This window comes from Hibiscus syriacus, unplaced genomic scaffold (genome assembly GCF_006381635.1).
Source record: "Hibiscus syriacus cultivar Baekdansim isolate YM2019G1 unplaced genomic scaffold, ASM638163v2 tig00111166_pilon, whole genome shotgun sequence".
Lineage (NCBI taxonomy): Eukaryota > Viridiplantae > Streptophyta > Magnoliopsida > Malvales > Malvaceae > Hibiscus > Hibiscus syriacus.
Window position 1 is genome coordinate 198,867 of NW_024063008.1, and position 23,295 is coordinate 222,161.

Consider the following 23,295-nt stretch of genomic DNA (forward strand, 5'->3'; position numbering starts at 1 on the left):
GGCTCGGGGGAACAACTGTTTGCGCCGGCCTAGGAGTTCTGAAAATTTTAAGATCACCATTTTTCTTTTGTCGTGAAAACAAGATACGTGGACCAATGGGGAAGGCTCTAGTGCAAAACGTACGTGATTTTGGCTACAATTATTGAAATAGATTGTTGGGGTGGGCTCTTCAGGGTTTTGGTTATTATTTGATTACATGCAATACTTTTGATTGGTGGGTAAATGAAAGTCCTCATATTTCAGCTTTTTTAATATAAAAAAATATTTAATTATGGGTTTTTTTTAAATTATTTTTTTAGCTTTTTATTTTTCATGTAGATGTCAAACAATATTTATTCAAATTGTCTTTCTCCATTATTCTTCTTTGTCACTAAAGAATTTTCTTTTTATTAGAAATAAGATATCGAGCTATAGTTCTCAGATAAACTCTGATCTCTTTTAGACACGGAAACACCTTCTTTTATCTAGTTAAGAAAGATAAGATGATTAATAAACTCTTAAACCCTCCCCCAAAATATTTTCTTTCTTGAAAACTTAGTTTTCATGTGTACCTTAAAGAAGAAGTAACAGAAAACTAAGTTTTCATGTGTACCTTAAAGGAGAAGTAACAGTCGATGAATACCTTAAAGAAGAAGTAGCAGTCGATGAAGAATACCCAACGAACCGAACCGAGGATGCAAAACAAGCAAGAAGAAAACAGTAGATACAAAAGAACTAACACCGACACCAACTTAATCAACAACTCAATTCAATTGTATATCAAACATTCAATAACCAACTTAAAACCAAACCATCAACAACTTGTAGCAGTAATAAGAGTAGTACATGTCAACAATCGACAGTAAACAGTAGTGATCAACAATCGACAAACGATCTATATTCAAATCAACCATGATTAAAGCCTTTTGCGAAGCTCAACACAGAACAATATAACATGCCAATTAACCTTAGAAAAACTTTACTATCATCAAAACAAACCAATTGATGAGGATCGAGAAGCAACCACATATATCATGGGCATATATTTATATAAATAAGAATTTGTTATCAATTAAAAATATATGTTTTCAAATTTCTGACAAAAGATTTGGAATACTATGGCCAATTGCATTGGAATGGCCGGATTCATTGTAGATTTTCAATGTAAAATATACTAAAAGAAAATAAATATAATAATAATAATAATAATAAAGTGCTCCTCTTTCATGAAGCTTAGTTGTGCTGCTTTTCTTCAAGCCTTTTCATACTAGTCCCATGTCACCAAAGCCTTGAGAAACTTCTTAACCTGTGAACCACGATTCCCATGTTAGTCCGTGTCTTGAAACAAATGAAATATGAACATTTCTTGAGCTTAGCTTTACCTCTGATGGGTCCTTCAGAGAGAGAAACGCCTTGGTTTCTTTGGGAACTGAAGACACCAATATCCCATAACCCAGATTTGATTCCCTGATAACCTGATTTACAAAGTTTTAAAAACTGTATTTAGAGCCTGAACAAATATTTTGGATAAAATCTGCAATTACAGTTATATACTTGCCTTGAATGCATCCTCATCAGTCATGTCATCTCCGATATAGATTGCAAGCACATCATCTCTATCACTTAGTCCTGCATCAATTTGCATAAATTATACTACTAAACGAAAGTATATTATATTAACATTGAATATCAGAGAGAAAGCGAAGTACCGAGGGATTCAAGCAGAAATTCAACTGCCTTCCCTTTATTCCAGTCAATCACAGGACGGATCTCTAAAACCTGAAGAAAAAGAAAAATAAGCATATATATGCAAGGAAGTAAAATGGTAGAGTTTTATGATAATAGTAACACAAATGTCAATGAACCAGCAGAAGGGGTAGAGTTCCGTTGAAAAAACATACCTTCCGCCCATGAGTTAATCTTAAACTAGGATAGTCTTTCAGAATATCATGAACACGTTGTGCGATAGTCGGCCAATTCTGAAAAAGCAGAGTAAAATTGCATTTACATGTTGGAATTAGTAACTAGGTAGACTAAATCTCAGGTACAATGTTGGAACTATGCATCTCACCTTCTCTTCTACATTACGATAATGTACAGAGGTGCAAAACTTGTGATTCTCAATGTTTGCACCTTTAATATCTTTAGTATTCTCAACGAGGTTTTAAAAACCTGCAAAACAAGCCAAGCGTGTTCAATTTAAGCATGGTCTATGGATAAGAGGTGAATGGAATGTGTGTGATCCTAGCGTTTACGCACCTCGTCGATCATAGGGATGAATTCTCTAGCAGGCTGGAAAAGATTCACCTCCTTTCCCTGTTATATAAGATAAGGATTAACATGAAATCGAGAATGAAGTTTATAATATAAACAACCTATTTGACAACCTTACCTGTTGGTCAGTTGATCTAACACAATTTGGATGGTCATCAGACTCTGCATGACTCACAGGACCCATAATGTCCATCCCATGACTACCAGCATAATAAAGTTCAGTTAGTCCTACCAATTCATAAACCTGAAATAATAAAAACAAAAAAGCAGTAAATCAAACCATATCATAACCGGATTTGGATGATAACTACAGAGGATTAGAAACAAAAGAAAGTTCGTGAATGATCTACCATCTACCTTATCACGACTTCTGCCGCTAATAATTGCTGTTGGGAAATGCTTCGCAACTTCTTTGACAGCAGAGCGCATCTGCAAATAAATAAAGATTTTTTCCCCTTAAATTTCAATCAAAGGAAGAAGTAGGCAACCAAAAATAATATATGCATGCACCAAATGAATTGTCATACTTACAGAATCAGACATAACTGCCCGATTCGGGTCATCTACTATGGGAGAAAGGGTACCATCATAATCTAGAAAAACGGCAATCTTTTTGTTCTCGGCATTTTTCGAGATTTGGTCAATAGACTTAAGCGCAGAGGGATATTTAGTCTGCACAATCAGCATAACAACAAGCAAGTAAGTTTATCTAGTGAAATGTATAATACAAGTAAAATTACATATACATATCAACAATTAGATACATGCATACCATCCAGGAGCAATAAGCAATATCGAAATCATCCACAGCAGCATCAATATTGAAGTCTTTGTGCTTGATTAACTTCTTACGAGGGGGCGACGATGATCTCATTGCCTCCAGCCAACCGTTGGACCAAACATCCTCAAGCTTTCCAGGTTTCTTCCTGGGAATCGTCATATACTTGCCTGTGGGCAAAGATTCTCCTGATTGCTGATAGGAAAGCAGATTCGAATGGATGCCTAGTCTCGAATTGTTCATAGGAATAGGATCAGTGAGAACAGGAGATGAATGATTCGACTTCAACTCCATTAGTTTCAGACCACTTTTAAATAAACTAATAACAAGTTAAACCGTATCTTTTACGACGGAATCAGCTTTGTAAAGTACAGTAATGAACCTTGAATCCTTGTCAAACTTTTTACCCGACTCTTTTGTCAATGAAAAACCACCTCTTCAATGTTTTCTTATCACTTCTAGTTGGTGAGTAGTCCATCAATCGCAGGCTTCCTCGAAACTGGCAGTCGAACATCAAAGCATAAATTCAGAATATCAAATCAGCAAGTTATAAATTTGAGATTTGCGGTTCATGATGCTCAAGTAAAACATGTGTACCTTAACATCTCCAAAGCTACACCGCATTTATGGCAGATAACAGAACATTATTTGTGCAAAGGCTCTCGAGAGGACAGTACCTAATTCGTCACCAGATCATATATGTACAATTAAGTCCAAAATCTAAATGAAACAAGAGCTGGGATACTATTCATGGTATATAATCTCATGTAACAATTATGATAACTAATAAAGTTTTCATTTTTTTTCATGAAAAAATAATTTCCTAAAAATGGTTTTTCTTCATAAGGACATTCCAATGGACAAGACCAAAGAAAATGTCAAGTCTTGAAAGAAAATCATTCAATCATATAAATAATTTTTTTTTTGCAATCAAATCATTCAAACAACAATATGGAATTTTCAAAAATCTTTATTTCGGGCAATCATCATCAATTTCTTACTATTGAGAGTTAACATCAGTCTGCAAAATGATTAAGACAAGTTTCTAAATTTTCAATAATCTTATAACCTAGTCCTTCCAAGGTAGGGACCGACAAAATAGAAACTTTTACAAAATCAAATAAACAAAACAAATCATTTTTCATTTGGCACGCATGCCTTATCGAGACCTTATTGTGAGTTGAGTTAAAGATCTCAATCCTTAAAAGCATCAGAGAAAGAAACAAGAATCTAACAGATAAACTATAAAGACAGAAATCTGAATGTAAACGAACCTGGATAACGAGGTGAAACCCAGGCAAGAACCGGTTTATAAAATGCACTTGTTACTAGAATCGACGAAGCCGGAGAACAAAAACACCAGAAAACCAGCTATGGAAATGGAACAGAGACACAAATATGGGAGAGAAAAATGGAATATAAACAAAAAAAAGGAGGAGGATTTAGAGACAAATATGGTTACCTATTTATAGCGTTTGAAGAGGATGGAACGTGTTTATCAACATAACTTGGGTTTTTTTCTTTCAAAAATAAATAAATAAGAAAATATGACCCCTATTACAGCAATGCCACCTGTAAGAGTATTAGGTGATGTGGCCACGTGTCAGTTCGGGTCCACGGCCGTCTCTTTCTTGCATTGCTGGCAGTCGTCGGTGACCGTATTCCCCCCCCCCCTCTTTTTTTTAATAAAAATTAGAAATTGTTTTAACGCATTATTGTCCAGTTTACTCATTATAAGCAGATTTCGCCTTTTTTCCCACAGTTTGTTTATGATTCGAAGCACAAATCTCGTGCCATAAATCACGTGCCTTCGCAATTTAAGCTGCCGTTTTATTCGGTAAAAAAAGTACTAAAAGAATTTGTAAAAGAAACAATAGAATATGGTATCAGTTTTGACTTAACCTTCGGTATTCAAGAATGAAAATTTGTATATTTTTTAATTAATTGTTGCTAATGTCCGATGATTAATTGTGGAATAAATTTAAATTTTAAATAATTTATGTATTAAAAAGAATTCATAAATGATAATATAGATATAAAAATTTTCTTGGGGAGACGAATGATGATGACAGATCTTCTACTACGTTCCAGAAAGCAATGTTTAAAACATTTTACCATGCATGATGGCGATTGGACCTAGTATCTTGGTAATAAAACTGTTGTTGATGGTAATAAATTAGTTGTCATATTATAGGTAATTTAAATTTTTATAATTTGGATGAAAAATTATAGTTTATAGATTCTCGATCGATGATATGTATAAGATGATAAAGTTATAAACGGTTCATGTCGTCTAGTAATTATATTTGAAGTGTATCAAAAAGAATTTGAGAAGAAGAATTTCACTTTTCACTTTAACTGTGAGTTCTACAGTGATCCATAATATTAGTGTCATGTCTAAGGTCATGATATCTCCTCGTACATTGGCAAGTTGAATGAATATGACTGTCTAACGCTATATTTGACTATGTTAGACTACGTAAGCATGTTTGAGATTTTGTCAAGAGAATAAATTGTGGTCGGCGTGTGTGAATCTTTAAAAGATAGTAATAAGTTAGAGGATGTAGACTTTGAAGACTTCGAAAAACTTCAAAAACTTTAGTGCTTGATAAATAAAGGAACGGCAGTAAATATAAACTCCATAAAAAAAAAACTGGATGAGATACAACATTTTAGAAGCTTATTTTGTCACGAGAGTGCTACAATGAGGTCTTGTCATGAACATTTTTTTATAAGTTCTTCATGTTACATTTACTTAATCACTGTCCTAATTCATTAATCATTTGGTAGGGTGGGTGTTGGGTAGATTAGCTTGTATAAGTTTCATAATTCGATAGCTAGGTTATTTGTAATAAATGTAGAGAATATGATATGATTGGAGTTATTTCACTAGTTTCCATCTAAACATAATATTTTCCATGTAGGGCACAAGCTGTCTTTGAAATATTTTATTAAATAACTTGTAGGGAACTATTTCATTTCATAATACGAAAAGAACCCAGGCTCCTTTTGGGCAAAGACATTGATGTAATTACTATTTACCCCTTATTTCCTTTTCATTACTCTAAATTAGGGAATCCCTACTTGGTTATTAATTAAATGTCATATTCACACCACGTGGGGGGGGGGGGAATGGGGGAAAATGCTGATGCTGATTCACTTTTGAGTGAAATCTAAGTTTTTACCAAAAAGGAGTAAATCAAGTTAATTTGATATGAATGTATTTTAATTTTCCTTTTTTTATTAACAATCTTAGACTGGCTCCTTATTCCTTAATTGTGTAATTGAGGAAGATATCAATTAGTTTTTTTTAAGGTTCTTTGTTGTGGTTTTATTATAATATTTGTATTTAATTTTTATGTTCGAATAAACTCACACACCTTACAAATAATAATGTTTGAATCTAAATAACCATATATAATTTTATAAATATGATATCCTACATCACCTGAGGTTATTCTTTGAGTTCGACATCGATTAATAATTATATTGTACATTATTAATATTAAGAAATATAAAAATATGGTTGGATTAAAATTACCTATTGGATCAAGCCACCGGCTGATTGCATTGTGCATGTTTTGTGTGGTCAGCCTTTGCCTGTGTCGTTTGATGCAGGTGTTGTTGAATCCCATGCCATCTTATGGGGTGTCAAACTTGTTCTTGAATTCAGTTCTCTTACTGTAATTGTTGAATGTGATGCTATATGAATATTGTCCGACAGCTTGAGGATCATCATCGAGACCTCTCTGTGCTCTATTTCTTCTATGCCGACGCTAGATAATTACTAGATTCTCATCCCATATCCGTATTCAACATATATGTACGTCGCTCTGCTAATGGTGATGCACACCTTATCGCCCTTTATGCTTCAACATTGTCTCCTACTTTAGTTTTGATTATCTTTTATGTATTCGGGGCATTGTTATTTATGGATAATGCATATATGTTTATTTTAGAAAAGTAATATAGAAATATTCATTTAAATTTATAGAACAGCCAAATGTGGTTGGTAATTTTAAAAGTATTTATGCCCCTAATTTCTGACTAGCAACAGCAACATGAGCAAGTGGAAAACATGAAGCTGATTTTCGTGAAAGTTTTTATTAGTAACAGTTATCGAGATTACAGTTACATCACAGGGATTTAGACAGCTACAGAATTTCAACTAATTTAACTTCATCACGTGAACCATAAATAAAGCCTTTCACGATTCTTCTCCAAGGTCAAGCTATAGTTTAGTCCATGTGTTGTGTGGACCTCAGAAAATACCTTCTTTTAGGGGTAAATATATAATGAAAAAAAATCCCCTTCTTATCACAATTAATAATAGTATATGTCTAATAAAAAAATTATATGTATTTACCGACAGTCATGTAGTTTGATAGCCAAAATGTATGAAGGCAAGGAATGTGACACCACTGTGTCATGTAACATGACGCTATAACGCCATAATCATGATGTAACATTGAAATTTTACATTTATTAATGTTTTTGTCACTGTTTTTCGTCACCCATTTAAGAAATGAGATTTGAGTGGCTAAACACCTAAAGATTTTAGTAAGGAAGTAGGTATTAGAGTTGTAGTGGAATGTAAAGGGGAATTTATTTAACCTAAACATGTGTTCTTCATTTGTAAAACAAAACCCATTAGATAAATTAATAGGTAATTAGGTAAAGTAGCACCAAATGTAAGGGATTTATTGATGTCATTTTCGAATCCATAGAGGCAAAAAGTTGGTAAAGGTTGGCAATTATCAAACTCCGCCAAGGAATTGCCGACCAAACAAAATCCTAGCTACCCTCTCTTCAAAGCTTGCCCAGTACTTCCTCCTTTTTTTATTTCTCAAGTTTTGTTTGAAAATTGGCTTCAAATCTTTGTCTCATGCCACCTCCCTTTCTACCTTCAACATCATCAATTTGCTTATTCGATATATGCTATAGGCACTCTCCATTAACTCTTTTAAAGAAAAGTTAATTTTATTCATATAATCAGATAAGTTTTATTTAAATTAAGTTAATTTAAGGTGAGTTTTATATTCTTTGCGAGGCACTTTGAAGTGCCATAAACTTAAGGAAGAGGAGTGGTAGGAATAGGGGCTTCATCAAAAGGAAATGCATTAACCACCCACCCTTGTCCAAAAATAAATATATCTTAAAGTATAATAAATATTATTATATGGGTGTTTTATTTTTTCCATTATTAGATTAAGCAGATATTTTTACAAAGAAATAATAATAATAATAATAATATAATAATAATAATAATAATAGTAGTAGAGTAGAGTATACAAGTATGAGAATGACCAAGTTGTTCCAATTATGCTTGTTTCATGCACAATCGTACCCATGGTTAGTACTAAATAATTAAAGAAGTTTTTAGAGATCCCGAGCATATTACGTATCTTTTACGAAGAAAGCAACATTATATCGTTAATATATTGGTTAACATATTTTTATAATGATTAAACACGTAATACATTGCCCAGTTGAGATGTAAAGTATCATGTGGGGGAAGAAAAAGAAAAACAAAAAAGGAATTGCAAAAGTCGGGAGTACGGTTTGGCTGCAGCGACCAGCCACCTCGGATACACGAGGGTCTGTCCTTGTCCCTACCCTAAAAGACAAAACTTAAACCCTAGCCCCGTCCTCACACACTAGATGCCCAATCATTCTCATGCTGACAAGGCAGAACCTTTTCATCGGAAAGCTGTTCCTTTTCAAATTTTTGTACTTCGTTTATTTGCTAAATTACAGTTTTTAATATATATATATAATTTGGTGTCAATAGATGATTATAATCAGTTACATTTATAAGTGTGTATATATTATTAATAATTAAATATAATTTTAAATAAATATAATTTTATAATTATTTTAATAAAATATTTAAGTGACGTAAGGGTGATGCTACGAGAGGGGACCTGACTCGGCGCTGACACGGCCGAGTATAATAATAAGGTGTAAAGTATAGAAAAGGAAATGGGCTCCCTTTGTCCGCGTCGTTATGAAGAAACAAAAGACAAGAGAAGAACGAATTCCAAGGCCAACATACGAGCCTTTAGGACTTATAGGGCTTCTTTCCAACCCCCCCGGCATCTCGTTGCTTTCCACCAAACCAACTCTCTACCCTTTTTCACATTATCAACCTAAATATTTACCACAGTATATATTTTAAATAATGATGTTATAAATTTACTAAGGTACGTTTGATTCACGGAATATATATTACCAGTGGGAATAAAAGATTACCAGGAATAGGATTACTGGGAATGTTACATTACTGTGTTTGGTTGGTTTGTCAGGAATGTAAGATTACAGTGTTTGGTTGGAAGAATAAAATATTACTGAAATGTATATTTTACCAAATTGTCCTTATTCTATATTTATTTTTTTAACAAGTGAAATTCTAAATATTTAAATAAAAATTATTTATATAAAAATTATATTTGTTGATAATATATTACTTGAGTATTTAAATATATCATGTATTATTTTAATTTTAATTAATATTAAATTTTACATAATTTATGTAAAAATATATTAAAATTTTACATCAACATTTAACTAAATGTTTATATTGTGGAAATTCTTCATAGATATTCATAATAATAAAAAGATGTAAATTATTTTTGTTATCTAAGATATAATATTTATTATATCTTCTATATACAATAATTTATTTATTTATCTTTTATATTTATACTTAATTCTGCATACTTTATCATTATTATTTATCTCATTAATTTATATTACAAAAGCATAATTCAAATAAGTAAGAAAATATAACACTAAAAATCATATTGTCTATAATTTTATATTTCACCGTCATTCATCATTATCATATTCGAAAAGAAGATGCCAATGCCCCTAAACATCTTTCTACTGCTTTCTTTTTATTCATGTAAGGACCCTTCTGTTAGCCTTTTTTGGCTTAATTCCATGAGTTTAAGTTGGCAGACAACTCTCTATTACAGGGGTACACATTTCTCATTCATGTGATTCAGATGGTTCTTATTTTTAATTTTTAGATATTAAGCATTTCATTTATGAAATTTAGGTTGCAAAGGAAGGTTGTTAAAATGGGTCTGTTGGAAGAAGTAAGTCCTTGATATTCATCATTATTTAAAATTAGTATTCATTGGAGCTAGAATTTAATTAACTTAAACCAATTTAGTTAAAATGGCAATCATGCTATATTGTCTTCTTTGACATGAGAAGGCTGAAGCGAGTTTTCTTCTTTAAAGTAAAGTTTCATGAATTAGCAGTAGTGATGATGACAAGATTTCATCTTTAGAGGTGCTCCTCAAATTTTCTTGTGTCGACATTTCTAAAGACAAAAGTGTTATTTCATAGCATTAATTGTCTCAATGTAATGGTTATGCAAAGCTGGTAAGTAATAAAAATATAACTTATTTATCATAGATATAGTTAAAACTTCATACTGAAACAATGTTGTTCCGTAATAGTTATTAGTAAAATTGTGCTTGAAATTACTAGTGGAAAAAGGTAAAAAAAAATGTTGTTAGTGCTGTAAAAACATGAATCTGCAATCTTGAAATAGATGCTGGAATGTGACCTATAAACTTGTTGCTACTCAATGAAAGGCTAGTGAGAGACTTAAGATTCCCTATCTGGTCCGGGATGGTTCCAGTGAGCTGGTTGTGGCTCAATGACAAATATGATAGAATGACCAAGTTGAACATGGAAATGGGTCGGTGAGCTGATAAGTGATTATCGGATAGGTCGATAAAAGTAATGTTTCGAAATTGTCCTATAAATTCAGGGATAGAACCAGACAATGAGTTGAAGCTGAGATCAAAAGACTGCAAATGAATAAGAGTTTTGAAAGTAGAAGGGATAGGATCTGACAAGGAATTTCTCCCTAAATTCACCATCACAAGGTTTCTCAAATTCCCTAAGCTTGGAGGAATTGCCCCCTTTAAATGATTACCAGCCAATGAGAGTGTCTGGAGATGGGATAACCGGCCTAAACTTAAAAGAAGTTTAACAGATTACTTGTTGTTGTTATCATTATTACTATTATTTACATTCATTCCCACATCATATACACTTTCAAAAATTACCAACATATGTATTCTACTAGCAACCCAATTTCTCAACAAAAAATTCAACACACACATACCTTTTGAATTCACAATATATCGGCTGTAATTCAAGGCAAAAATTTAGCTAGAAATCTAATCTTAACAAATACCTTTCACTTCTACAAATTCCAGACCGTTTATCTAAAGGAAAAACATATGCAAACCAATCTTTAACTCAACAAAAAAAACCTCAAAACAATATTTTAAGGTCATCGCTCAGGATTATGTACTGCAAACCTAAAAAAATAAAATATAAAGCAAAGAATACATAATCTTTAACATAAATGACATAAGTTAATCTTAAAGGAAAATAGTGATTCTTGGTAACTGATCTGGTTTGTGAAATCCCCGAGCTGACAACTATCGAAGATATTGAATTTGTATATTTTGAATTGATGGAGAGAGGCAAAATGAAAATGCTTTAAACAATGTTATTTAACATTGTCACAAATATTTTCTATGAACACTGTAACTAGATAAACTTTCATTTTAGTATCATAAGATAAACTTACATAACAAAAAGAAGTATAACATTAACCATCAAAGTTTGTACAAGTTCAGACTTACAAAAGATAATAGCCATGATATTCTAAACTTAATCATATATGTTGGCTATATTATATACACAAAAATTCTCCAAGTCAAAAGCTTGACATATACCTGGATAAGCTACACAAAAAAGTTGGGACCATATTCTAAAGTCATAATCAAAAAGAGATCGATAATTGTAGAAGGACCACAGTCAAAAGGATGGTCTAAAGTGATGCATTCAACTAATGCTTAATCACATAATCTTTTTTGAATTCTTTTGGCAAAGAAAAGAAGAAATCTACCTTGTGCGCATCTTTGTTGATATACTCTCCTGCAGTAAGCATTTCATCATTGGATAGGCCTTCAATTTTCATGATTTCTGTGAAAATCGACATTCTTCGATCATTTCCTTCTGCCTCCTTTTTCAATAAAGCAGTAATATCCTTAATTTCTTTGGCAGTTTCTCGGTATGCAGCACCAAACTAACTTATCTCCTGTACAAGCTCGGTTAACCCATCATCACTTCGAGACCTTTTCTTGCTAGCTACTTTTTTCATTGCAGGGGCAGAGGCAGTGGCATCAGATGTTTGGCAAGTTGAAGCACCAACATCCTCTCTTGATTCAGAATCTCTTACTCTATCTTATTCAAGTAATGCATCTATAAATGCATTGTCTTCAACATCAATATGTTCTACTGCATCAGCTGCTGTCTCGCTTCTATTCCTGTAGCTCTTTCTTTTCCAATATATGAACAAATCAAAGAATGGAAATGACTTGTTTCTCAATCCAGCAGAAGTTGGATGACTCTACAATATAATAAAATCGCAAATTTAATAAATCTTACAAAGATAAGTAGATAAGAAAGAGTATGGAAAGAAGATAAATTCAATTAAAATACTTACTCTAACCCAATCATCAAACACATCCTTTGGTGCAGTTAAACATTTTCTTCTTCATTCCAATCAAATCCACTTCCAATATTCAACATTTCAGATAAAGCATTGTATTGTCTTTTGAGTAGCTTCACTCTAGATTAAATATGTGGATGGGCCCTAATTTGTGATGTTGGAAGCTTGATTTCTAACTTCTTTTCAAGTTTAGATAGATAACCTGATCTAAATATTCCATTATCAGCTTTCCAATATGGGTCTTCAGCCAAAATGTGTAAACATTCAACAAGTGCAACATCCTCCTCTTTAGTCCATGTCCTTTTAGTTACTAAAGACTTAACCTTTCTAGATGTCGGTGGTTTTCCCCCCTTTGAGATTCCATATTTGATGTTGACATATTTTTCTTCGAAACAATCTAAGATGTATATAAAAAATGTATACCATAATAAAAACATGTCATCATTGTCAATACTAATCATAAATGAAATTTAAAATAGTAACATAATATAAATCAAATGTAGTGAATGACATAAGTAATGAATATCCATAACAAATAAAATTCGAATTTTATAGAAGAGAATTACAGAAAATTTAATAAAGTTTATGCCATAAAATATAAAGATGTCAAATATATGAAAGTAATGACCACTAACATTAGATAAAATAGAAGGTGGAAGTCATACATAACATAAAATAACATCTATCCTAAAGTACATGACGCCAACCAACTAGTAAACATATCTTCTGCTAATTTGTCTCTCCACTCAGTCCAAGCACTGCTTGGCTCACAATGTTTGATCATTTCTACTTCATTAATCTCTTTAACATGACTACTATCCTCAGTATAGTCAGATTCAATAGGATCGATTGGCATCTCAGATCTTATGAAATTATGGAGAAGACAACAAGCTGAAATAAGTCTACATTGTGTTTTCACTGGATAAAATGATTTTTCCCTTAAAATTGCCCATCTCGCTTTCAATATGCCGAAGCATCTCTCAATGCAATTCCTAGCTTGAGAATGTTTCATGTTGAAATATTCTTGAGGGGTGGTAGGTTGGTGTCCTTCTCTCCAATCATTCAAGTGGTATCTTTGATCTCTATATGGTGCAAGAAATCCCTCTCCATTCGTGTATCCAGCATCACATAAGTAGTAACACCCTATATTATTTAATTTAAAAGTAAATTAATATACAAAACTTGGAAGATTTTACATACATCTTTTATATATATATATATATATTAATGACCTAATAATTTACCTTGTGGAACATTTAAACCATTTATTCTACTAATGGCATCTCTGAGTATTCTATCATCAGCTGCAGAACCTTCCCACCCAGGTAAACATAAATGAATTGCATGTTTGTGTGCAAACACCAAGTACATTTGTCGCAATTTCATTTTTCTTGTTCTGTATCTAGGTTTATCGATTGCAGCTACATTGACCTTAATATACGTTCCATCTAGAGCACCCAACATCCCTATATTCATCAAATAAAGTTAAATTGCATTATTACTATCCATTATGTATTAAGCATTACTAATTAACTTAAAAGAAAGTTTAGAATTATGATACAATACCTTAAACCATTTCCATCTATCGTCTGTTGAATTATCTTGTATCGGTTATGGTTTTCTAAAAAGGATCGGATGTAGTTTCAAGACTGAAGCTAACTGTATGGAGAACTCTACTAATTGTTTCACCAGATCTTAATGTTTGATTTTAAAACTCTAATCTTAATATGGTGGGATATAATATGAAGGAAAGTAATAACCATTTCTTCTATAGACATATATCGACTCTCTTTTAACCCACCTTGACTTTGTAATAGGTGACACAATTTGATAATGCTCTCTATCCATTCGACAATTATCAACACTTTGTCGATCACTTTCAAATACAATTTTATGTAAATTAAGTGATCTAATATTATGTCTATGAAGTCTTTCATGTGCATAAGTTATTTTAGGTCGCTTTTTATATTTTCTAAGAATAACTGAAATAACCATAAGCATATGACACACAATCCATCATTTGCAGTTGTAAAATAAGAATTGTGGCGATATGCGTCTTCTTTCGCATTGGTAAAGAGCATAACTGTTATTATGAACAAATATTTTAATATTAGAAAATAATAATATTTAACAAGAACATTGTTTGTCATCACAATAAAAATAATTGAACACAATAAAAATGGCACCATAACAAAATGATGATAGAAGAGCAACTATGTCAATACAGTTCAGCAAGTTACTGTAAAACAAGTAGGTAGCCACACATTTCTTTTTTTGCTTTTAAACCTCAACCTATTTCACCCTTAAAAACAACCCTATTAACCATTTTACTCGCTTCCTAGTTTTTTTTAAGTAACTTAAACCTGAAATTCTATTTATTTTATTTTTTTATCAAGGAAAAGATTTTCAAATTTAATAACTGGTAAGATCTCATGAAAGAGCAATTGAAATTTTTAATTCTGACCAGTTCAACTGTTAAAGACATTATAATCTTACTGCCCATCTGTCCAAATTTCCCTATTGATGGGTATCAACCATATCACATAGAAATGTCATACATTTTAAGCAATCTGACCTCAACTTACAGGCAATTGTTAACAGTTTTAGAACCTAGACTCAAAATAAAGAACCGCCAAGACCTCAACTAGGCAGTTGGCACCACAATAAATTTCTATAATTTAACATGGCTGCAGTTAGAAGATGAAAGACAATATCAAACAACTACTCACTCCGTCTGATTATTTAGCTGATTCAGCAGCCTCGGTGGTTTTGACTTCTGTAATAATTCAAAATTCAGTACAAAATAAGACCTAATTATATTCATATTTCTACAGAGTCTAACTATCATATACTGTTGAACAAGAAAACCATGGAAATTAACTACTTCAAGCTTTCCCTTCGTTCTTCCTCCATTTTCCAGTAATTTAAATGGACATCCCTACTCCTCATAAACTAACCAGTAACCACTTATTAGTTGCTGTTATGGACCTTAACGACTTCTCGTGTTATTTTTCTATTATACTGTTTACTAATTTATCGTGATTTTTGTACAAGGTAAGTGGATGTTTTCGACTGAGGATTTCTCAATTACTACATATATATTTTAGTGTTTCACAAGCATTCTTTGATTTTTTTTTCCAACTGCTTCGAGCCTAGGGTTAAGTTAGTTCTTGGATTTTGTATATTATGATAGAAAAGAGTCACATCCACCCGACCACACTTGAATTTATGTATCAGTATACTCTTAATCAATTGACAATGCAGATTTTCAGTTGAAGCCAGATTATGATGATCAATTATTTGATTTGCAGTTGCAAATTTTGGAAATTGAAAAAATAAAGGGTTTGGTGCATTTACAGAATTGAACTTAGTACCTCTCATACTTGAATAGAGAATCATACGACTAGATTACATGTTCAATGATTGATGTTTAATAGAATGTGTTTTTATTTGTTATCTATTTTTCTTCAAGTCCTTGTGAATTTTGATTGGATTCTCTCCGCTAAACTGTTTGCTAGATGAATGCTAGTGGAATTATACTACTAGCTGAAGTACCCAATTTTTTTATGTTTAACATGATTTCTTTTCAATCATTAGCTCTTTTCTTCAAGAATCTGATAAATTTGGATGGTTATATGGCTATATGCTTAGTTGTTGGTGAGTTGAATGTTGTACATTAGTTGATGAACCATTAGCACTTGTAGATGAGTTTTATGCCTTGTGAGTTCATCTATTATCAGAGTGTCAATAGCCTTCATGATGTACATTCTTTTAATTCTGATCGCATTTTATTTCACTATTATGTTACCGGAAGATAAATTCTCCAGTGAATGATACACATGGCATTATATGTGTATGTATCTAATTTTTTTCTGGTTTTAAGTGATCTATGATGATTTATCTATTAGTTTTGCTCATATAATTTACTCGAGCTTTTTCATGATAAGGACATGCACTTGTATCGGGTTGTCTTTTGGCATTTTCACTATATGATACACTTTTCAAATGAAAAGTGATTGGTATAGGTGTGTGCCTGGTGCAAATGACCTATCTTGTATTATACTTAATTTGCTGAATGCCAAAATCATGATTGGTCATTAGTCATTACCATTGTAACATGAAGACTTATTATCATATTAACGACCACACTTCCACTTGTTTACTTGTGGTTTCCTATATATTTAAAGCTTTAAGGAATAGCTTCTATATTATTCCACTTTTGGAGTTGACTTAATTCCCAATTTTATGGTCATATAACTTGGGAACTCTTGTACCCTATGCAAGAATCATACCACTGCACCTAATTCTGCATATTGATTTTTACTAGTAGTTTTGTGGAACTTTGTATATAAAGATGATATGTGGGGTAACATTGTGCCTATGACTACCACTTGCTATTTTCTTGTTTAACAATATATGATAGTGGCCCAAATGTGGCAAGGAAAAATGACAAGATTGTTGAACCTGGAAAGACATACTTAACCACACTACCCATAATGAAAATCTAAGTAGAAAGTAAATAGAAGGTTGTTGATGCTTTGAATAGAATGATCTACATCTTAATTTATATGTCGGCTAAATTAATTGGACTTGAGCAATTGAAGAGAGATTATTCAAGATACAAATATTTTAGCTAATACATGTTGCATTACTGGCTGGACAGTAAGGCGAATATCCACTCTATTCATACATGATAAGCAGATTTATATTCCATACAAATTAGCATTCAAGATAAGTATATTTTAGAGATGATAAATGTTTACTGCTTATATCTGACCAGAATGATTTCCTACAAGAACTTTCAAGAAACTACATTTGAGGGGAGTAGAACCTTACAAAACTAAAGGGAATCAGTTCTAATGATAATGTTTTGGAGTTACCTAAAGATTAAGATTAGTATAATGTTCAATGTAATCTTACCACTTATCATGGTCCTAATGGTGTCACAAAAATGCAAACATCAAGAAAGCAAAATAAATAAATAAATAAAAATTGAAGAACCTCAAACAGACCAAATTGAATCAACCAAAGAAGATGGGTTCCAAAAGTTCCTAATCCCAGCTGCGGTTACAATTTTAAGGGGAAACATTTTGGAATCTGCTCCACCTTCTCTAACTTTTTACTGATATAATATTATATTTTTAACTTTTTATAGCCAGGGTATGCAACAATTACTGCTTTTGCAATCGGAACTGATTTGAAAAACATAAAATTTTATCTCCAGCCTCACATGGCCAGGTCTAAGATTTTAGATTTGCCTCAGACCAAAGAAAGTTGGAGTAAAGCTTAAACATCAGCTTGCTTTGATTAGAAAGCAATCTTCATCCTACATTTTCATAGACCCAGACAACAAAAGTATATTAAAAAAACAAGAAGAAGAAAAAAGGGTTTTATTCCTTACGAATGAGACAACTGTAACCCGAGAAGAAACATAGAATAAAATGGACCCTAACAGTCGATGGATTTTTAATCAGAAACAAACAACAGTAGCAACAACAACAAACAGAGAAGAAAATGGCACCCAACGGAGATAAATTCTAAATATTTCAAAAATGTATGTTGCTACGAAAATGACACACAAATGGATGGTTTTGGATCAAGAAATGGCAGAGTACGAAGGAGAAGAGAGACATACATGTTGGTGTCTGCAAACAGGCGACAACGGCGTGAAGCTTCGCTTGGGACGATGGCTGCAGAGGCCTTAATACATGAAAATGGATGGTAAACGATCACAAAAATGGCAGAGAGACATAGAAAGATATCGTAATGGAAAAGGAAAAAAAAGGGTATTTAAGCCCTTAACACACAGAATGAAAGAATACCTAAGGGGTGTGAGGGAATAACATTCCCAAGCATATTCACTGATGGGAAACAAGTATGACCTTGACTTGGGAAAGGATACTCAACCAAACATGGGTATACTTGGTTAGAAAAAAAATATTCCTACCGGGAATCCTAAATACCTCCATCCAAACGCCCCCTAAATGATATCGATGATTAAAAGCAAAATCACTCTTTTCAAAAGAAATTAAATTAAAATAGTTATATATTATAAATTAAGAAATAATTTATGTAGATATAATATTGTCTCTATTTTAAGAAAAAAAATTATTTTCTTTTATTATCTTTCTACATACAATATAATAAAGAACGTACATTAATTTAAAAATGTTTACTTGTTTTACGCAATCAAATCATAACAATACTACCTACCTTCTTTTAATGTGCGTCACGTTTCATCATCAGACATCTCGTAGCTTAATATTTTAGACCTTGTAAAATTTCCATACAGTTTTACGAAATCTATAAAAAAAAGGATAAACTACACAATTTGTCACTGAACTTTACTCTCTTTGTTATTTCATTCATTATACTTTTAATTTTTTTAATTTACTCATTAAACTTTCGAATTATTTTTATTTTAGTCATCATAAATTATTTTTATTATTATTCTATGACGTGTTATTTATTATTATTATTATTATTATTATATATATACACATCGTATAAAGGCGGGATGACTAAAGTGGAGGGCTGCAACTGGAGTTTTGTGTGACAAGAGGGTGCCTCTAAAACTTAAGGGAAAATTTTATAGAATGAAAATAAGACCAGCGCTGCTGTATGGATCATAATGTTGGGCAATCAAGAAGGATCACGTAAGGATGGAGGCGCAGAAATGAGAATGTTTCGATGGGCATGTGGTAGAACTCTGTGGGACATGACACCAAACTCTGCTATTAGGATGTCCTTGGGGGTGGTGCCTGTATCCGAAAAATTGAGGGAGGGAAGACTACGGTGGTTTGGGCATATCCAAAGGCGACAACCGTCGGATGCGGTCAGGAGGGTAGAGTTTATTACAGTCGACGGTGCCAGAAGGAGAGGAAGACCAAGGCGGAAGTGGGAAGACTGCTTGAGATCTGATTTGAAGGATTTAGCCATTACCGAGGACATGACATCTGATAGAAAAGTATGGAGACTTAAGACCAGGGTAGCCGAGTAGTGCGGGTCACAGACATATGGTATAACATCTATGTCTTCTTTTTAACGCCTTTGTAATAAGTTCCATGACTTATACTTTATATACGTTTCTGTCATTAGATTTTATGAAGGCCTAGAACTAGGGTAGCGGAGTAGTGTTGCCTTAGTTTAGGTTTTAACCCATTTGACTTTATTCTCTCTCGTAGCTTGTTATCGTTGACTGTTGTGTATCCTTATCTTCTGGTTTTCTCTTTTTAAATTTAGTGGGTCTTACGTTTCTGTCTATATGCAGAGATTTTTACGCAGGAATTTATTTATAGGGATTACTTCCCATTACAGACGCGCATATGAAGCCTGCATATGAAGACTGTTCAACTATGTATTTATTTATTTACTTATACATGCATTACATTTAATCTTTATCTTTGATTTTCTGACTGCCGGAGGTCTTCCACGGAAGTTGCTCTCAATCCTGGCATTGGGGGCAGCCTACTACCCTACCTCCCCCTTATCCCATTACACATGAGAATAAGGTTTTGTTGTTGTTGTTGTTGATACTTTTAATTTTTTTAATTTACTCATTAAAATTTCGAATTACTTTTATTTTAGTCATTATAAATTATTTTATTATTATTCTATGACGTGGTATTTATTATTATTATTATATATAGATAATTTAAAATAAATAATAAAATAATATTTCTATTATTATTAAATTTAAAAAGACATCATCGCCCCTTCTCGTTATCGTTGACCTTCGGAATTGAAATCCTAAATTGTACCGAGACACTCGCTTTGACATGCTAAATTCGAATCTGGTGGTTGTTTCACCGAAAAATGTTCCAAAATATATGAATCTCGACTGAACATTTCGGTTTGTTTACTTTTGATCTCCAATTCATTGACTTTGGAGCATGTTCCGATAAAATAGAAGTCGGATTCGAATCCAAGGGTTGAGGCAAAGTGACCCATGAAATTTGGGACTAAATGACCACCATCTACGGCCGACGACATTTAGATTTCCTCACTTTTGATTTGATTTGTAACATGTTCCGACAAAATGGAGGCCGAATTTGAACTCAAGGAGTCGAGACGAAGCGGACAATAAAATATGGTACGAAACGGACACCATCTACGACTGTCGATGGTGGCGTCCAACAATGACGAATAGTGGACGACCATTGTTAGGTTTTAATTTAATATTTTAAATTAATTTTATAATAAAAAAATATCATGTCTTATCAAAATAATAATAAAATAATTTAGAGGGACCAAAACAAGAACATTCAAAAGTTTAATAAGTAAATTAAAAAATTAAAAGTAAAATGAATAAATTAGGAGAACGAGTAAAATTCACTGATGAATAATATATTTTACCCTAAAAAAATCTTGAATTAATCGTTGGATCTATATAATCATATGCAGACGATATTGAAAAAAATTATAATAGTAAATTTGTGGCTGAAATTTGAAATGCCTTCGATCATTTTCCAATCACTATTCTCGATCATACTTGATTTTAAAAGTCCAACACCCATGTCACTGAAATCATATGTTGGGCAGTCACATTAACTCATAATTTTTTTTTAATTTTATATTTGAAAATATTATAATTTTATTTAGTACTATTAAACGATTTCAATCGTAAAAGTGGTTGTTTTATCTCTAGAGCTTTCGAGTTCAAACATATACATATCTAGGGACTAAGATATATGTATGTTATCATTGATTGAAAAAATTATAAATAAATACTACTTCATAATCACCTCAAAGTAATAAAAAGAATTCATAACTAAGTGATCTTTGCATCAACCACGTTCATTGTATGATATGTTTTTTAAGGATTGAACATATCTAAAATGAGTTCCGCAGACAACACGATAGTTAATGTAAAGACTATCGAGCTTTGTTCATTACGAGATATTTGTCCAACTTGAAGATGAAAATAATTTTGTCCAATAAAAAACACCTCATAAATTGAATGTTATCCTATTAACATGGGACCATTTCTGTACCTATGGTCAATGTTTTACATGTCTAACAAGACATTGCAACAGCATTTAAGTGAAAAACTTACTTCAAACAAACTCTTTTCACTTGAAAATTGTTGACACTATTCCATGGGCGAGTACGAATGGACCAAAACCACCGGACATGGTCGGCCTCTTACAAAGGTGGTCCATCAAAAGCTTGTACTGACTCTGACCAAGCCCTCCGGAGCCATTGTCGAAAACGACAAGGGTCCCCTTCCACGGTTACCACCTAATTAACTAGACGTATATATGCGGCATCGATACAGTTCGAAGATGAGCCCTAAAGTCTAAAAAACTCTCTTTTAAATGAGTAGTTGCATGAAAGAGAGAGGGAAAAGACAAGATCAAGACTTTGTTTGAAGGGATAAGTTAATTTAAAAAAGGAAGACAAGACAGTTTCACAAGTTCCTCGGGCAAAATTAATTGCAAATCGTGGATGACTGTTTTGTGTGTGGTAATGTGAAAGAAGAAGAAGACCAATTTGGCTTGAATGACCACATATTTAAATGAAACAAATAGTCAGGCTTTGTCTGGACTTGTGTTTCAGATTTATTCCAACAATTTACCCAGTTTTAATATCAATAACAAAGATTTTCACCTGCAAAACTCACTGACTCAGACTCAAGTTGACACTGTAAATGTCCTCAAGATGATGACCAATTTTGTTATGTACTTTCAAAATGACTGTTTTTGGGTTTGGATAAAGTTTTAAGAACTTCACTGACAAATCACTATATGGTTTTGTTTGATTAATTATTAAGACAAGTGTAATTGGTATATGGTTATGTTGATGGATAAAAACATATAATTGCACATGGTGCAACAGGAGACGTGTTGGTGATAATGTTGGTTTGGTGCTCAACAATGTCGTTGTTGCAAACATTTTAAAATATTAGCAGAAATAGGAAACCGAAGGCAGCTTTCTTCTATTTGCTGTTCTCCACCGAGAATACTGGGTCCAGGCCCGTTTATGAAATTTTGGAAAAAGAAAACGAAGCAAATAATGTGCTAAAGAAATTAAAAAAGCAGTGAGTAGAGAGTTACTTACCCAAGAATTGAGAATTTAAAAACAAGACAGGCATTTGTCTCAACACAACGCAAATCAAAATGCAAATTTGTAAGTTGGTGTTGAAATTATCGTTGTTGGCGTCAAACATAAGTGGACCACTTAACAAACAGTGTGACAGAAAAAAAAAATGTTAGGAATAAATTTATTTCGCGAAAAAGATTATTATTTGGATTTTATTCAACGCTGGTTGAAAATTGAACCCGGTTTCGTTCTGTTAGGCGTATGGGTTTGGGCTATAATGACTGCTACTTCAAGGGTTCTACTTGGAAGGCATTTCCTTTTCGACGTTTTGGCGGGGCGCTTGAAGGGATTGTCGCGTTTCGGTATTTGAGGTTCTAGGAAGCGTTCTCAGAGGTATGGGGTTGCTTCTTGTTGCCAAAGTTTGTACTTTTTACATGAGGGGAGTGGATTATTTGCTTTATGGCAACTGATGTAAAATTTTGATAATTCAAATTGCAATTATGCATTTTAAGCGAATCATATATTTATGGATTGCTTTCAAAATTTGGTTTTTGTGTACAATTTCTAAGCTTGAGAAATGTTTGCATACGTCTCTTTTGCTTCATCAAGCTTTACGTTGCGCATGGTTATATTCGTCGATCAGCTATGCAAATGAGCTTTGGCATCCATTTTCACA

The 23,295-nt window shown here is 32.6% G+C and overlaps 1 pseudogene; it reads right to left on the reverse strand.

Annotated features, from left to right (window-relative positions):
• Window positions 1-1,231: 1,231 nt before the first annotated feature.
• Window positions 1,232-4,323, reverse strand: LOC120155272 (annotated as a pseudogene).
• Between the last annotated feature and the right edge of the window lie 18,972 nt (window positions 4,324-23,295).